This window comes from Falco biarmicus, chromosome Z (genome assembly GCF_023638135.1).
Source record: "Falco biarmicus isolate bFalBia1 chromosome Z, bFalBia1.pri, whole genome shotgun sequence".
NCBI lineage: Eukaryota > Metazoa > Chordata > Aves > Falconiformes > Falconidae > Falco > Falco biarmicus.
In genome coordinates, this window is record NC_079311.1 from 64,394,795 (window position 1) to 64,409,426 (window position 14,632).

At 36.9% G+C, this 14,632-nt stretch overlaps 1 protein-coding gene across 1 annotated transcript in view; it reads left to right on the plus strand.

The window, feature by feature from the left end:
* Positions 1 to 6,947: 6,947 nt before the first annotated feature.
* Positions 6,948 to 14,632, plus strand: part of PDE4D (phosphodiesterase 4D) — a 624,748-nt gene continuing 617,063 nt past the window's right edge. Inside the window, exon 1 of the mRNA XM_056324007.1 lies at positions 6,948 to 7,131. The gene's annotated coding sequence lies outside the window, so the exon portion shown is untranslated. The remainder of the gene's footprint in view (positions 7,132 to 14,632) is intronic.

The following is a 14,632-nucleotide window of genomic DNA, read 5'->3' on the forward strand; positions in this document are numbered from 1 at the left end:
AGGGCAAGAGTCCAGCCCCACACAGATCCATCACCACCATTGAACTTGTGGGGCCCCAAAAAAGGTAAACTGTAGGCTGGTTTTATTTCCTCTTCTCCCTTGACATTGTAACTTTAATTTCTTCCTGACAGCTTTGCACTTCTCCCTTCTGTCTCCCAGTGACTTGGTGGGGGTCTCAAAAAGTGCCTGGGGTTTTTCTGGTGTTGATATCACTCTGCATGGATCTCCTGACTCACAGCACCTCTGGGAATTGCACTAGGCATGAAATCTTCCCCACTCTGTTTTGTACCTGGTTCTATTTATAGGAGACCAAGATGCAACGAAGAGTTTGAATGTTTAATTTTCCTAGCTGGGAGCAGTGAAAGGAAAGCTTGATGCTCCCAGGTTAAGATAGGGAGAGAGATAATGGGAAGGTTCATTCTTCAGCACTCATTGCTTGAGAGCCACTTGGCCCCAGTGATACATCCACACCAGCAGGCTACCAGGTTCCTGGGCTTGTAAGTAATGCCTTTAAATGGTATCTGTGTGCTTCAGTGCTTATTCTGCTCTGTGGGCTGGCAGCTATCAGCTCCTCCCAGCCATCACTGAAAGTTTAGAATGGCAGATATTATAATGCATACTGTTTTTCTCAGTATAAGCCTCGGAAGCTACATACATATCATTTTTCTCCCCTCCAGAAAAGCCTCCCCTGCAAATCCTGTGCAAAATATTACACTGTTTCTGAAATTTAGTGTTCAGAAGTTGAAAATGCCAGGTTTTATAGTTCTATAGCTAGTTTCTAACACAGTTGCTGTCTGTCTCAAAGGACTCCAAACTTTCTTGCTGCTGGGACTGAATGTATCAATTTTGTGTGCAACTGTAGAGCTGCCATTTTTAAACTTTCTAGTGCTTCGGTTCTCAATGCAAACAAGTTTTAATACAATCAGACTTGACTGGAAGCAAGAAAATGGAAGCATTGTAGGGCTGGATACGTACTAGGTTTATTAACAGGGCTGCAAACACATTGGGTCTGCTAAGTGCTGAAATTCAGTTGGCTGATTTCTTAGCTTATCTGGCATTTGTCTGAGCATAAGGTTTATCATTCTTTTAAAGACATGCTGCCTTAGGCTTTTGGAGACAGTTTCATCATTTCTGACCAGATGTTTATAGTTATTATAGAGAAAAGGAGCCCCTTCTGATGAAAATGAGTTCTCTAGATCATGGAGTTTCTCTTCCATCTCTTCATCTGAATTTCCTAACACTGTGAGAGACAGAGTATGTGCAAGTAAAAACATTTGTTTTCATTTGTTTTTCTCTTGTGATCCTTTCTCTTGGATCAAGCTTCCTGTGTATCTGTGAAAATCTATACATTCCTCTACAGCCCTCTATTTACTGAGACTCTTAATGATGTCCCCCTATCTTCTCTTTCTGGAACAATTCTGTTACACATCTCCCTTCATCAAGCAGCCAGTGTGGGTGGACTGCTTTCCCTTGGATTCAGTCTCTCCTTAGTCTAAATGTGACTCTGCTTTCCAGAGGACCAGTGAGATTTAACAGTCTTTCATCATTGCTGGTCTGGGATATAGGTAATACAGTTTTGATATCATAAAGTTTATTCTGCGTATGTAGGATGTTCCAGTCATACAGTTTATACAACCTTACTGCCTCATAGATAGTTTATAAGCTGTAACTTGCTGCAGTAAATAGTGATGGAAATGGGTATCTTGTGGCTTAAATCCTGGGGTAAGACTTGGAAGACTGGATTCCATTCCAGAGTGATCATGGGGAAAATTGTTTAATACTGTTTCTCTCTTGCAATGTCTTAAAGTGAGAGGAATTCTACACTCCCGTATTTTTTATTAAGTGCTGTATAGACTACGTATTATTCCTTTCTGTGTATGTGAAATAAATTCTACATCCCAGTCAAACCCTCCAGGCTTTATTAAAAGGCAAGGGACATTAAAACTAAAGCCTATAGGTTTTTTCTCTCTCTTTTCTTTTTCTCTTTTTTTGCCTTGGTTTTTTTTTTTTTTCTTTTTTTTTTTTTGTTGTTGTTGTTGTTTTTGGTGGAGGTGAGCATGTCTTCCACTAAACATTCCATATAACTTACTTTCAAATTTAGGATACTGGGCTCAGTTAATTTTCAGCCTGACTTTGTGCAACTGTTCTATTAACAAAATCAATAATAAGTAGTTATTCTAGCTACTGAAATAAGAATATTTACTAAACATCAAGTTAGCTTAGAAGTTCTTTGGGGACTTGAAGCATCTCCATCCTGAGCACAATACAAGCATGCATATAATACAGTATAATTTTGTGCAGGATAACAAACTAAGGTGTGCAAGTAATACAGCCAGACTGTACAACATTGTTCTTCTGCCACGCAGAACTGATTAGCTATAAACATTGCTTATGTTGCTTTCGTATTGAAGTTGCCAGTTAACTGTGCATCTAGTAGTGAGTTTAGCACTGTCTGAACTTGCTCATGTGCATCTGAACCAGCAGGACAGATGAATCCTTGGGTTCCTAAATGAATATATGCAGAGAGGATTTCCCCTGCCCCCTACCCTCACCCCCCAAAAAAAACAACCCACAAAACCAACCCAAAACAAAACACCATAATCTGCTATGCATACAATGTTTCTTCGGCTTGGTTTTTGTAGTACACAATGTAACCTGAACTAGAGGTTGTTCTTGTTTACTGTAAGCAGGAGTTTCAGATTCTTTTACATATTGTTTTGCTAAATCATTATATAGTTACATGCTGGATGATGTCTTTCTGCTTCTGACGTAGGATGTGTATTCATGGATCATATGTTCTATTCCCCACATATTTTCCATGTTTCTTTGTGTACTGTTCAAAAGATTTCCTTCACAAAAGTATCATACAGAGTACAATTATCTTTTATGATCTGGTATTTCTTGGCATTGCTGCTGTATAAAATAAAATCGGCATCTGGCCACATGAAAAACTTGTTTATTAAACCATTGTATGTTTGTTTATACCTCAAGTCATTCAACACACAGTGCTTGTTTCCTAATATTGTCAGAGAAACCTTGTTCTTATGTAACATTCAGTAGTGGATTATACGTGCTAATTCATCAAATGAGTAAACAGCCAGAATTTTTCTGATCCGTAGCCTGCCTGCAGATCTCTGGTTCCATTATTCATATCTGCTATTTTCAATGCTGTCCTATTTCAATGTGCAGAATTTCCCTGCTGTTTTTAGGGCTAGGTGTAATAGCAGTATGCCTTTCCTTCCATATATTTTGCGTGTGTGCATTGCAAGGTGTGATTTTGTAGATGCTGCTTATACAATTAGCCCATACAGAGAAACTGGTAACAATCACCTCTGTATGAACTTCATGGATTGCAAGTAATCCTAGGAAAGTTAAGCACAAATACGTTCTGCAGGATCAAGTAAATCTGCAGATGTTTCAGCTCATACATATCTGGTCATCTACAAGACACTCTTGGAACTGCAGGAATAAATCAATGTGAAACCTAAGGGATGAGCAGCATAATACACAATGGGGTTGGAAGCATGGTGAGAAAATTGAAATATATAGGAATGCAATTTAATCTTACATTCTTTTGAACAATTGCCACTGACAGAAGTAGCCCTTTTTTCACAGATCCCACTTTAGCTAAGGAGAGATGAGGAGGTAAGCACCCGCCATTAGCACTTTTCCACAGACCCAGCTGCCACTACCGAGCTGCCTCACTCATACCTAGGCTGTGCCTGCCTCTTCCAATCAGGTAAATATTCAGAGCCTACTATGCATAGGCACTTTCACGTATGAAAATGGGATTCTCCTTCAGTCTGCCAGAAAGACTAACCTCCAGGCAGGCAGGTGCTGAAGCTCCTGCTTGATATGTTTCCCTTTTAGGCTGTATGCTACAGTGTTTAAAAAGTTTTTAGCATACAGAAGTATTTCAAATATTGACAAAGCAAAATAATTTGTCAGTGACCCATTTAAAAAGAAATTGTTACTGGCAGAAGATTGCAATACTTTTAAGGTTGCTGAATTTATTAGTAGATGTGAAGTACATACCAGTGAGCCAAACCCAGAAACACAATAAATCAAGGAGTTCTGAAAAAAAGCCTAGTACAGAAAGAATGAATTACATGCAGAAAACTCCTATTATGGACATGAATAATGTAACAAGGTAGAAAAAAATGAAATGCCAGGGATATGATATCTTAAGTACTGAAGAGTTAACTGTATTGCTTTAGCTCAGACATTCCAGTTATTCAGTGAAGGCTTTTCTTTACTGTGGATTTTATAGCAGTAAATTATTTGGCTTTAAACTAAACTATAGCAAGCTGGCAATGTGATACTGTCCAGAGTTTTACAGCAAATAAGGGAGTGGTACCAATTTATTATGGTATTGCAACAGATTTTCTTTTCGAAACACTGAATGTGGGTGTCAGGCTATGTACGTTTATGTATACATATATATCTGTGTATATGTATAATGATAGGAGCTAATGCTTTTTGTGATCTTGAGGAGAAAAACTGGAGACTGCCACTCTAAGAGGGTGTAGCTGAGAGCTGTAGGTTTCTTTGTTGAGAGAGCTAGAGCTAGCAACTTCACATTTATAATTTAACCTTCACATTTAAAGTCATAAACCCCCCCGAACATATAAGAAGGATGTTTTTGACAGGGAGATGGGGGAAACATTCTCCCTACTACCTACAGAGCCTGTCATAGTCTCAGTGGATGGTGGGGTGGAAGGGAGGACTGTAAAGCCTATTTTGGGGTGAAAGGCAGCACCTTATTTGAATTAGTTGGAAAAAAACACCTTAGCATGAGTGTATACATATTTATTTTCTTTCATTAGCAAACGGTCTTTGTTTGAGGAGGCTATTTGTCAGTCGCTGTGGAAAAAGACCAGCTGGTAATTGCTTTATTTTCCTTATGTTATGGCAGCAGGAAGCTGAAATGTAAATTTATACAATTTCCTTTTTCAGTTTGGAGACATGGCTTGCAAAGGTAGTGAACTCAAATTCCTTGCCTATGAAGCCATTGTGTTTCTTTCTAGTATTTGTCAAATAGTGTATGGGCTGGTGACAAGGTTGCCAATGGATATCGATAACTGAAGATTTTTGTATGCATCCCATAGGTATGACTGGAATATTTTCAAATTTTTAGGTTAAATTTTGTAATATTACCCCTTTTAAAGTATATTTTTATGTTCTATTTTTATGTATCCTACCACTTCCATTTCTCCCTTTGGTTAGCAAATGCTCTTCTTTGAAGGTGACTGTTCTTCAGTCATTGTGGAATTGTAGAATCTTTGAATAAAGTTATTCCTTTTATCTGTTGCTTAGAAATCTGTGGGCAATTGAGAATTTCTTCTACTTAATGGAAACAAGAGAAGTGAATATCACTTTGAGTGTGTGCTATAAACTGCTGATGTTTAGCACATGCTTTTCTTTTTGCATAGTAATTTTTCATTAAGAGCCATTTTAAAGGCTGCAGTGCTAAAATAGCTCGTGATTACTACATGTAGGGATAGAACGTAGACCTGGGGAGAAGACTGCTTAGGTATGCAAGAAGACCTGATTCCTGAAATTAAAGGCTTTAGTTTCGCTAATTCAAGTAATGATGCCCAGCAGGACAAGGTGGTCCACGAGGTCATTTGCAGCTACTAACTGCCTTTTGGGAAAGTATCTAAAGCTGCAAAGTATCAGTAGAAGCTGTTGAGTATGAGTGTCGTGACAGCAAAGAGTGAAACAGGTTTTATAAAATACATTTTGCAAAGGAGATTTTAGAAATTATTAAAGCATGGATTACAAGAGGAAGGAGAAAAGGGAAGGAATGTGAAGAATAACCATATGCAAAAAGGATTTAAAGATAAAGCAGCCAAACCTATGTGATTTCCATCCTTGTAGAATTCATGCAAATTCACCTCAAAGTATCTATGTTTTCATTCAATATTACTAGGATTTCTGCATAAATAGGTTAACGGCTCTTTTAAAAAATTGTAGCATTTTTATGTATTAAAGTTTGTTTCTTACTTCTTTTTTCAGTAATAGAAATTTATCAATGTGGAAAATTCAGTGGGCACGTTTACAGGAAGATAGTTCTGTAAGGTCAAAATCTGTTATCTTGACAGATGCCTATGTACTTTTAATTAAACTATACATTTTATTTTATAAATTTGTATAAAATAAACCAGAATTGAGAAAAAAATGCTTTCTGTTAGTCTGAAGCACTTCAGGAATGTTATTTAGCCGAAAACATCAAAGTGATCCTAGTTTGAAATTGGTCAAACCAACATTTCAAAACAATGGAATTTCCCAGGGAGGACAACTTTGATCTCATGTGGTCTAGTGTGTAAATCCTGGTCTGTTCCAGATTGTTTAAAGTTTTCTTTTTTTTATTATTAATTGAAGACACACTTTCTTGTTCCTCTTCAAATCTTTCTGGTAAATGATGGTCTTAAACCCTAGGACCATGCAGATGTCTTCTGAGGAAGAGCTGCTCATTAATGCACTGAACAGCCACCTGTGATCTGAAAATAATCAGATTTTATGGAAGGATTTTTCACACTAAACAATAACATTTTATTTAAATGAAGAGCAGGAGAGCACTGAAACAATTACATAGGAGATATAAATCCAGTTTGCATAGCTTTCTGCCAATAATATGAAAAAAATCTCTACTGAGGATGATTATGGTCTTCTGAAAGGTTTTAGCTGATGCTATGAATGTTTGACTATAGTACTAGCCATCTAACTACAGTGGAAGATTTGCCTGTTGATTGAAATTTGCTCTGAAGTTTCAACAAACAAGCTGTGATTTTTCTTTTTTCCTCTCTCCTTGTTACATGCTTCCCTCCCTCTACAGAGAAGGCAATCCCAGATAAGCAGATTACTATGTGGGATAGCTCCTCTTCATTGTTCTGTGCAGCACTTCCAGCTTTTCATAGCCAGTTGGACTTGTTAGGAGGAGCTAAGCAATCGGTTGTTTCCTGGACTCCGTTTCATAAATTATAGCCCAGCATGCATGAGCATGATTCCTACAGTTGCAGTAATCCAGAGGCCTGTCAGTTCCTGACTTTGTGCATGTTTATTCCTACTTGTTTTATTGCACTGGAATTTCCTGTCTTAGATAGTTTGCTATTGCATCTTCAGGACTCTGTGAGTAATTTTGACTTTTTCTACTCTGTTAATTACACATCGTAAACAAGAATGCTTGTGTTTAGGAAGTAGTTCACTAGCAGTTCTGTCTGAGATTCTGTGCTATGTGAAGTCAGGTAAGTTAACTTGGCAGCTTTTCTCTTGCTAGTGTTAAAATAGCTTCATGATGTTGCATGTGGTCAGTGCATTTGGGGTTCATTCATTTCTGAAACAGACTGTGTTTGATCCCTATAATTTTTGTTCTTCTATAATAAAATATAGTGATGCTGCATTACACCTCGTTTGTGCTTAATCAATACATGTGGTGTATCTTACTTTTTAATATCATTTGTATGTTGTATACTAGCAATTGTAGTAAAACTATTGAAGAAATGCACACAATTCTCAGCTTACAGTAAAATAAAGAATCCCCACTCTTTTCACACTCTCTCCCTGCTTCTTCTCTAAATAAGAACAGACATGCCACTAAAAAGCAGCACAGTGTTAACATCTAGTATTTTAAACAACAGCAAAGCTTAACTAACACCCTCCCCCCACCCCACTTTCTTTTTTATGGTGCTATGATGCTTTCCTTAATTTGTAGAGGTTGTTTTTGTAGCAAGGGAAATGCCAGCATGTTAGAGTTCACACATTTAAAAACAAATTCTACTCACAGTGAATTAGAAACCAGTGGGAAATGCTGTTCAGGATCTGTGGTTTAATCAGATAGAGTTATCACAGTGACTCCCTTGTTGGTTTCCTGAGATTGTCGGGTGTTACCTCTGTGCAACTCAGGTTTAGAACAACAGAACATGAGATTGAAATCAGAAAGCTACTAAACTGGTGCTCTACACCTCTCTAGTAAATGCTACAAGGTCATATTCATTGCTTTAAATGCATTAGCTCATGCAAAGAACTTTCCCTAGTGCTTGTTTTTCCACTGGAAATATAATTTCATTGCGTGGTGTAACAGAGTTAGCATTTGTGGGTAAATAGCTTGTGTTATACCAAGAAGTACATTCTGCTAGCAGGATATAAGCCTATGATGTTTCTTATTAGCTTAATAATTTTAAAACAGTAAATGTTCTTCAGACAGCTGACTTGCACTTTCTAATGAATATTATAGCTTCTGGGGATATAAAATGCCCTTGTAAAACCTCTGTAAAAATATTATTTTTTGCTAGCATAGGTAAAGACATTCTTTTTTGAACCTGTAATAGAAAATAGGAATGTAATTTTAGCAGTATTGCACGTCTCATGTTGTATTGCATTGAATGATGCAAGATTAAAGTGACCATCACAAACTGAAAGTCAGTACTATGGTGACACTGTCTAAAGTATTTTTGTTAGATGTGGGTCAGCAAACCAAACTGTTTGAGTCCTCTAAATGGCTTTATGAAGTTAAACTAAAAAGTGTTTTGCTGACATTGGTAATATTTGAGATAACTTTTGCCAGCTTTACCTTAGTGGTCAGGTATACTGTTATAATATAAAACCTAAACCACGGTGAAATCAATTTGACTGAGGTGGTATGCATTAAGTGAGGCAGCAATTATAGTGCAAACTGTTAGTTCTATGATATTTCTGAAATGAGGAATCCAAAGTAGTTCTCTTAGACATGGAAAGCTGGTTTCAGCATAATTTCTCTGACATATGCAAAGCACAAGGAAATAACTTGGTGAGACATTAAATGCTGCTACTTTACTTTTCCTGTGCTCAACAAAAAAGAGAGACTATGGAAAAAACCTTGCCAGTTTAAGTGAGTTTATTATGGCACTGTGTTTGCTGTGATCTTTAGGGGAGTAACTTGGAAAACTGGTCCTGTGCTATACTGAGTGCATGCACTGTTTCAATACTATTTATACCAAGTTTCCAGGAAATGAAACTGTATTGATACTGAATTCTATAGGTGATATTTGGAATCTAACGTACCACAAGCAATGCCTACAGGCTGGATCAAAGTCCTGTTGTGCTTGATGCTGTTCAAACAAGCAGTAAAAGGCAGTCCCGGCCCTTAGAAGATTATAAACTAAACAGGATGGTAGGCACAGCATGGAAATACATACAATTTAAACATAACCTTGGGCAAGTCAGAGCAGGTCAACAGCCAAGGGAGGAATGAAATCCTGGAATATACCTGCAATATGATGTTGTATGAGAGGTATCTGTAGCAAAGAGCTGGGCCCATGAAGGTCCACATTAGGACACCTGTTTGATACCAGAAGCAGTATAGGTATGTTGTGTGAAGGCTAATTAGGGCAGAATTAGCCTGCACTGAACATTTTACTGCTTCTTGTATAGATGCTTTCCTAATTCATAGTTCAGCGCCTCCTTGACTGTACTGATGCTACTTGAAATAAACTTTTTATCTCCTATTATGTTAAATACTCCAACATTTTACATCCATGTTAGGAAGTCTAGATAACTGTTTTTTTCAGAACTCTTTGAAAAGGTTTTTCTACTTGTTTAGTAGAGAATCTCAGATTTGCATCCTTGTTTAAAACATGCCAGCAGCTTTTCTCTGTAAATGCAAGGGAGCTTAACTTTGCTGCAGAGACAGCCCAAGTTAAAGATTTTATATAGTGCCTACCTTGAGTCCCACTGGCTGAGTTGTACCTATTGGTGTTTGGCCGAAGCAGATAAAATACATGTGTGTCTGCTTAAATGTAAGATTGATATTAAGGAATGCTTTACATAATTTGGAATATGTTATAAAAAGAACTAAACATCCCATTAAATTTGAAGGTCTGATGCTTTGCCAGTGAATTTTCAGTGTGAGTTCAGGTATTCACATCAGAAACATAATTTATGTTGAAACTCCAACATGTTTTGGAAAATATTTTTGTAAACATTTTGCTTACAAATATCAAAACTATGTCTGCTCAGTAGAGCACCAGAGTAGAGTATAGACTGCAGGTGTATCTTGCTTTGTACCCATATTAAAGTCTCCTGTAAGAAGGCAGTTAACTCTAAGCCATTTGCAGTCAGCAGAAGCGTTTTTTCCTTTGGTGTGTCTGTGTATCAGATGTCAGTTGTGTGAAGAAACCCTCATCACAAAACACTAAAAAATAAATGGGGGGGGGGGGGGAATGGGGGCACTCACAAAAAGATGTGCTCACTTTAGCCACTGGACGCATCTTAAGTCTGCAAAAGTGGTGGGTTCTTCATGCAGACAACAGACAGGAAAGGTCCTACAGAACCCCAGAAAGGAATGAGCATTTCTCAGTAGGGCAGCTGGCCCATGTATTTGCTTTTAATAATTCATGGCAGACTTGGGAATTAAGTACAGGTCAAAATTAGCAGAGGATCTGACAGGGCCTTCTGTTGCTGTTGCTGTGTAATATTATTTGAATGATAACATTAAGTGACTTTGAGTGTGGTACTGCTTGTCTTGGAAATAAATATTTCGATACACCTCTGTTTCACAGATCTAAAATACTTTGGCTTCACAGAGGATTGTATTGGTGTGACTGCATTGTTATGATTTTATGTTGTAATCCTTCATACAAAAAATATAGAGCAAAAAATATAACCAGAAAATTAGAGTTCACAAGAAAAGAAAAAGAATTTAGCTTAGTCTAAACTGTGCTGAATTTTTTCTTTTCTCATTTACAATGGCCAATTTAAACGTATGAATTAACTATGCACTATATAAAAATTATTCCAGAGCTTGAAAAAGAAATAACTAGGTTATGATCAACAACAACAATTTTTTTTCTTTTTTTTTCTTTTTAAATGGGAGGATTTTTGTTTTCTTCCTGGGTGCTCCTGAAGAGTTAAAAAAGTCTTGGGAAAAAGCATGTAATCACATCACTACAATAATGTATTATATCCTCTTAAAACAGTATAAACATATATCAGTGATGTCTGTGTGTTCTGTTAGATCACTCAGCAGATTGAAAGGTGAGGAATGTGGGTAGCAGAAAGAGAAAGGGAAGAAGGAAATCTAGAGGAAAAAAGAAGTGAGATCAAATCACATTTGGAGATAGGAGGAAACCAAAAGGAGTAAGTGGGAATGTTGAATGAAAACTCGCTGTTCAAATGAATATCTTCAAAGTGTCTTCAAAATGTTAGTTTATACTTTTAAACAAAGTGTACAATGCAATTTGGCCCAGAGGGGAAAAGAAAAAGCTTCAAAGTCATATTATTAATGAAACAGCTTTTGGCTTGCTGTGTAATTTTGTCTTTGCAGTCACTTTCTGTAAATAGCTGTGCAGTGAACATACTGACATACAAATAAATGTTGAAGATGCAGGTGTGGATGTTCATAGCAGGTGAGCATTTACATTTGTATATATGTGGAAAAGGCCTTAAACAAAAATGGTACTGGTTGTTTGCATGTATTTACATTCTCAGGATCAAGGACAGGATTGCTTTTGTTTTATTGTGTCAGGATTCCAGTCTTACACATCTGAAAAAGTAATACCCTGTTCCTGTGTTCCAGCTTGCTTTCCTTGAAAGAAAGTACTGTTACCCAAAGTAAAATACAGATTTATTTAAATCTTCAGGCAGAAACACAAATTCTCTCCCCAAGTAGCATAGCTCCCTGCTCAGGTACAGAGAACACACTGTTTCTCTAGGGGCTAGCTGGAACTTGCTGTTCTCTGCATGAGAAATGATGGTGTCTTTTGCATTAAATAATTTGCTGGCAAGTTTTACCTGTCACAGTGATTTTGAAAGGTAGCAAAACTCAGCCTTGCTGTAGCCTGGAATCTGAATTATAGGCCGTGGAGAGTCTGTTAGCTTCTTTGATACATCGTATCTGAAGTATGATCTCTATCTCTGCAGTTCTGCCAAACCAATGCACGCTTTTTTGAATTTTCATGGTCAGAGGCTCTCAATTAAGGACTGCAAGTATATAATTTGTGGGTTGTCAAACTAAAAAATGAAATTATTCCAGCTAAGTAATGGATTTGAAAAGATGATAAAGGGAGAGAAACAGGTTTCTGTGTGTTATCTGTATGGAACCAGTTGTGTATACATTTTTGAAAAAAGAAATTTAAGATGTGGATAACAAACATTTTCTTTGTGCTTGATGTGTGTTTGGAGGTGGTCTGAAGGCAAGTTAGGAGCTGAAATACAAGAAGGTGGAAGGTACTGTTATGGCCTGTAACAGAAAATAATCTAGATGGACTAAAGGGACTTTGCTGTGTAAACTGAGCTGGCAAGGCTTCAAAGATTTTTGTACTCAGTTTCACTGGAAAACCAGAATTTTGAGAATATAAGGGACGTGCTTGCCATGAAACTTAGTTAACCAAATCTATGTTTCTCTAGCTGTAGTTATCCCAAACAGCTCTCCTTATATCTTAAACTTTCTGGTCATTGTTTAAAAAATTGCAGTTGACAGCAGTGCATAAATGTCTGACACAGTAGAGGAGAGGAATCCAGCTGATCTTGCTATGCTGAATTTCAATATGTGACTCGGGCAGTTTTCAGTGATAGCTGTATTACCCCTAGGGTCCAACGTTTTTGCAAATGCAATTAAAAAGAAAAAAAGATTTTGCTCATTTTATCTTAGAATTATGAAAATGTAGGCCCTTCACATTAAGCTCCTTGATGTAGCTATTTTTACAGCATGAAAAAAAATACAGTGTTTTATATGTGATATTTTTTATTATATACCCCCAAAACAGTGTGTGATTGTACCTGCATAAAAATTTACTTGAATAATTAAAAGTTGAATTTTGTGATACTGATTTTGCTTGCTGTATTTAGATCTTAAATATAGTATGTCAGTTAATCTGTATCAAAGCATTTTGAATTATTTTAAAAAATCAACATTTAACAGTTAAGAGTTTGAAATATAGTCTGTCTATTCTTTATCTCATTATCTAGGGATCTCATCCTCCCTAAGCTCTTTGATTACTGGGCACTGATTGGAAGGGTTTTCATTTCATTAATTTACAGCCAAGAATACTGCACTGATTCCTATCCTTCTATCTTTTCTTTCCTGCCTCATGAGTAAAGTGATGGAGAAGAGAAGATACATTTGTATGAGAATGTGTTTTCTACCTTCTTTACTCTCAGTAATACACATGGTCATAAAATTACTGTGGTGAGTAGATATTTATGGCTACATACAATCAATCGTTTACTCAAAGAAAAGCTATAATGTGAATTTTACTTGAAACCACTCCTAAAATTAAATCAAGGGCTGGATTTTTAATATTTGCACTTTTCAGAATCTGAATACTGTATGCAGCTTCTAGACTAAGCTCATACGGAGGTTTGAACGTCTGTGGCTCATCCATTTAAACAGATGGTAAGATCTGTGATATCCCAGGCATTTGCAGTGCAGTGTGGTGTCTGGAACAAATGTGTTTCTACATCCACCTATCTTTGACCATCAAGAAGACTGACCTTGCTCCAGCCTTTTGGTAGATGTAATTTCTAACAGTGTGCTGCCCTTGGACTTTGGGAATATAAAATCTGTCCCTTGCCTCTGTTGTCTCCATATGGATGCTTTCTAACAAGATATTTAATTATGAAAAGAGGGGAAGTCATTCATCACCAACCTTTTTTATAATAGATTCCCATATAGCAGATATAGCACAGCACATGTGTATACAATAAATGAAACAATTAGCTGAAACCTGAAAAGATCAGTTATCAATATGCTGTGCAATTAATTTAAATTAAAAGGTATCTTTTATCTACCTAATGCCCTATTAATCGACATTGTGGGTTTTTTCAATGTAAGCATAAATCTCTCTGTTTGAGAAATATCTGTTGCTCTGAATAATCTGTTCAAGTTTATTTTGGATGAAGGCAGATACTCCTGATGACAAAATAAAGTTTGAGAACATAACCCCCAGTCATTACAGCCATTTCCTGAAGCTTTCTCACAGAAATAACACTAAGGCCCTTTATTCAAACATTCAGATTGAACTGCCTTGTCATGTACCTAGCTGTGGGAATACAGACATACAGGATAACCCATGGGAAGAGATGTCATAATGCTGGTGTTCCCCAAGAAGTGCAAAGTGATAAAATTGCAGTCCTCTAGTAATTTTCCCATGAAAGACAGCATTTAAAAACCATTTTAAAAGCAGCACTAGAAAACAGCTACATTGGTGTAATGGGACTGTATGGCCTTTTATGTCCAGGTTTGGAGTGCAATAGGAAAATACAGGAGCAGTAGAAAGAAAAAAAAGGCAGTTTTCTGTAGGGTGTTCAGCAACATTTCTTGGTGTACTTGGAAGGTGGGAAAATAATATGGAAAAAGTTACGCAACAACCCTTTCAGGAGCCACTGGTTGAAAAGCCAGGAAATGTCTACTTTTGCAATGCATTGGACTGAGAGATTTGAAGGTGATGCTTTATGGCTTGAAGACTTGATTTTTTCTGGAGATATTACACTAGCTTCTTTCTGAAATACTGCATTTATGTGTTGTTTTAACAAAAGCACAATTGCTTACTTTTGGATATTATTTCCTCTAGCTTCAGCTACTGACTCTTAATTCTATCTCTTAGTAACTCTTACTGCACCTTAAGAGTAAAATATCACCTTCTAAGTCTGTTAT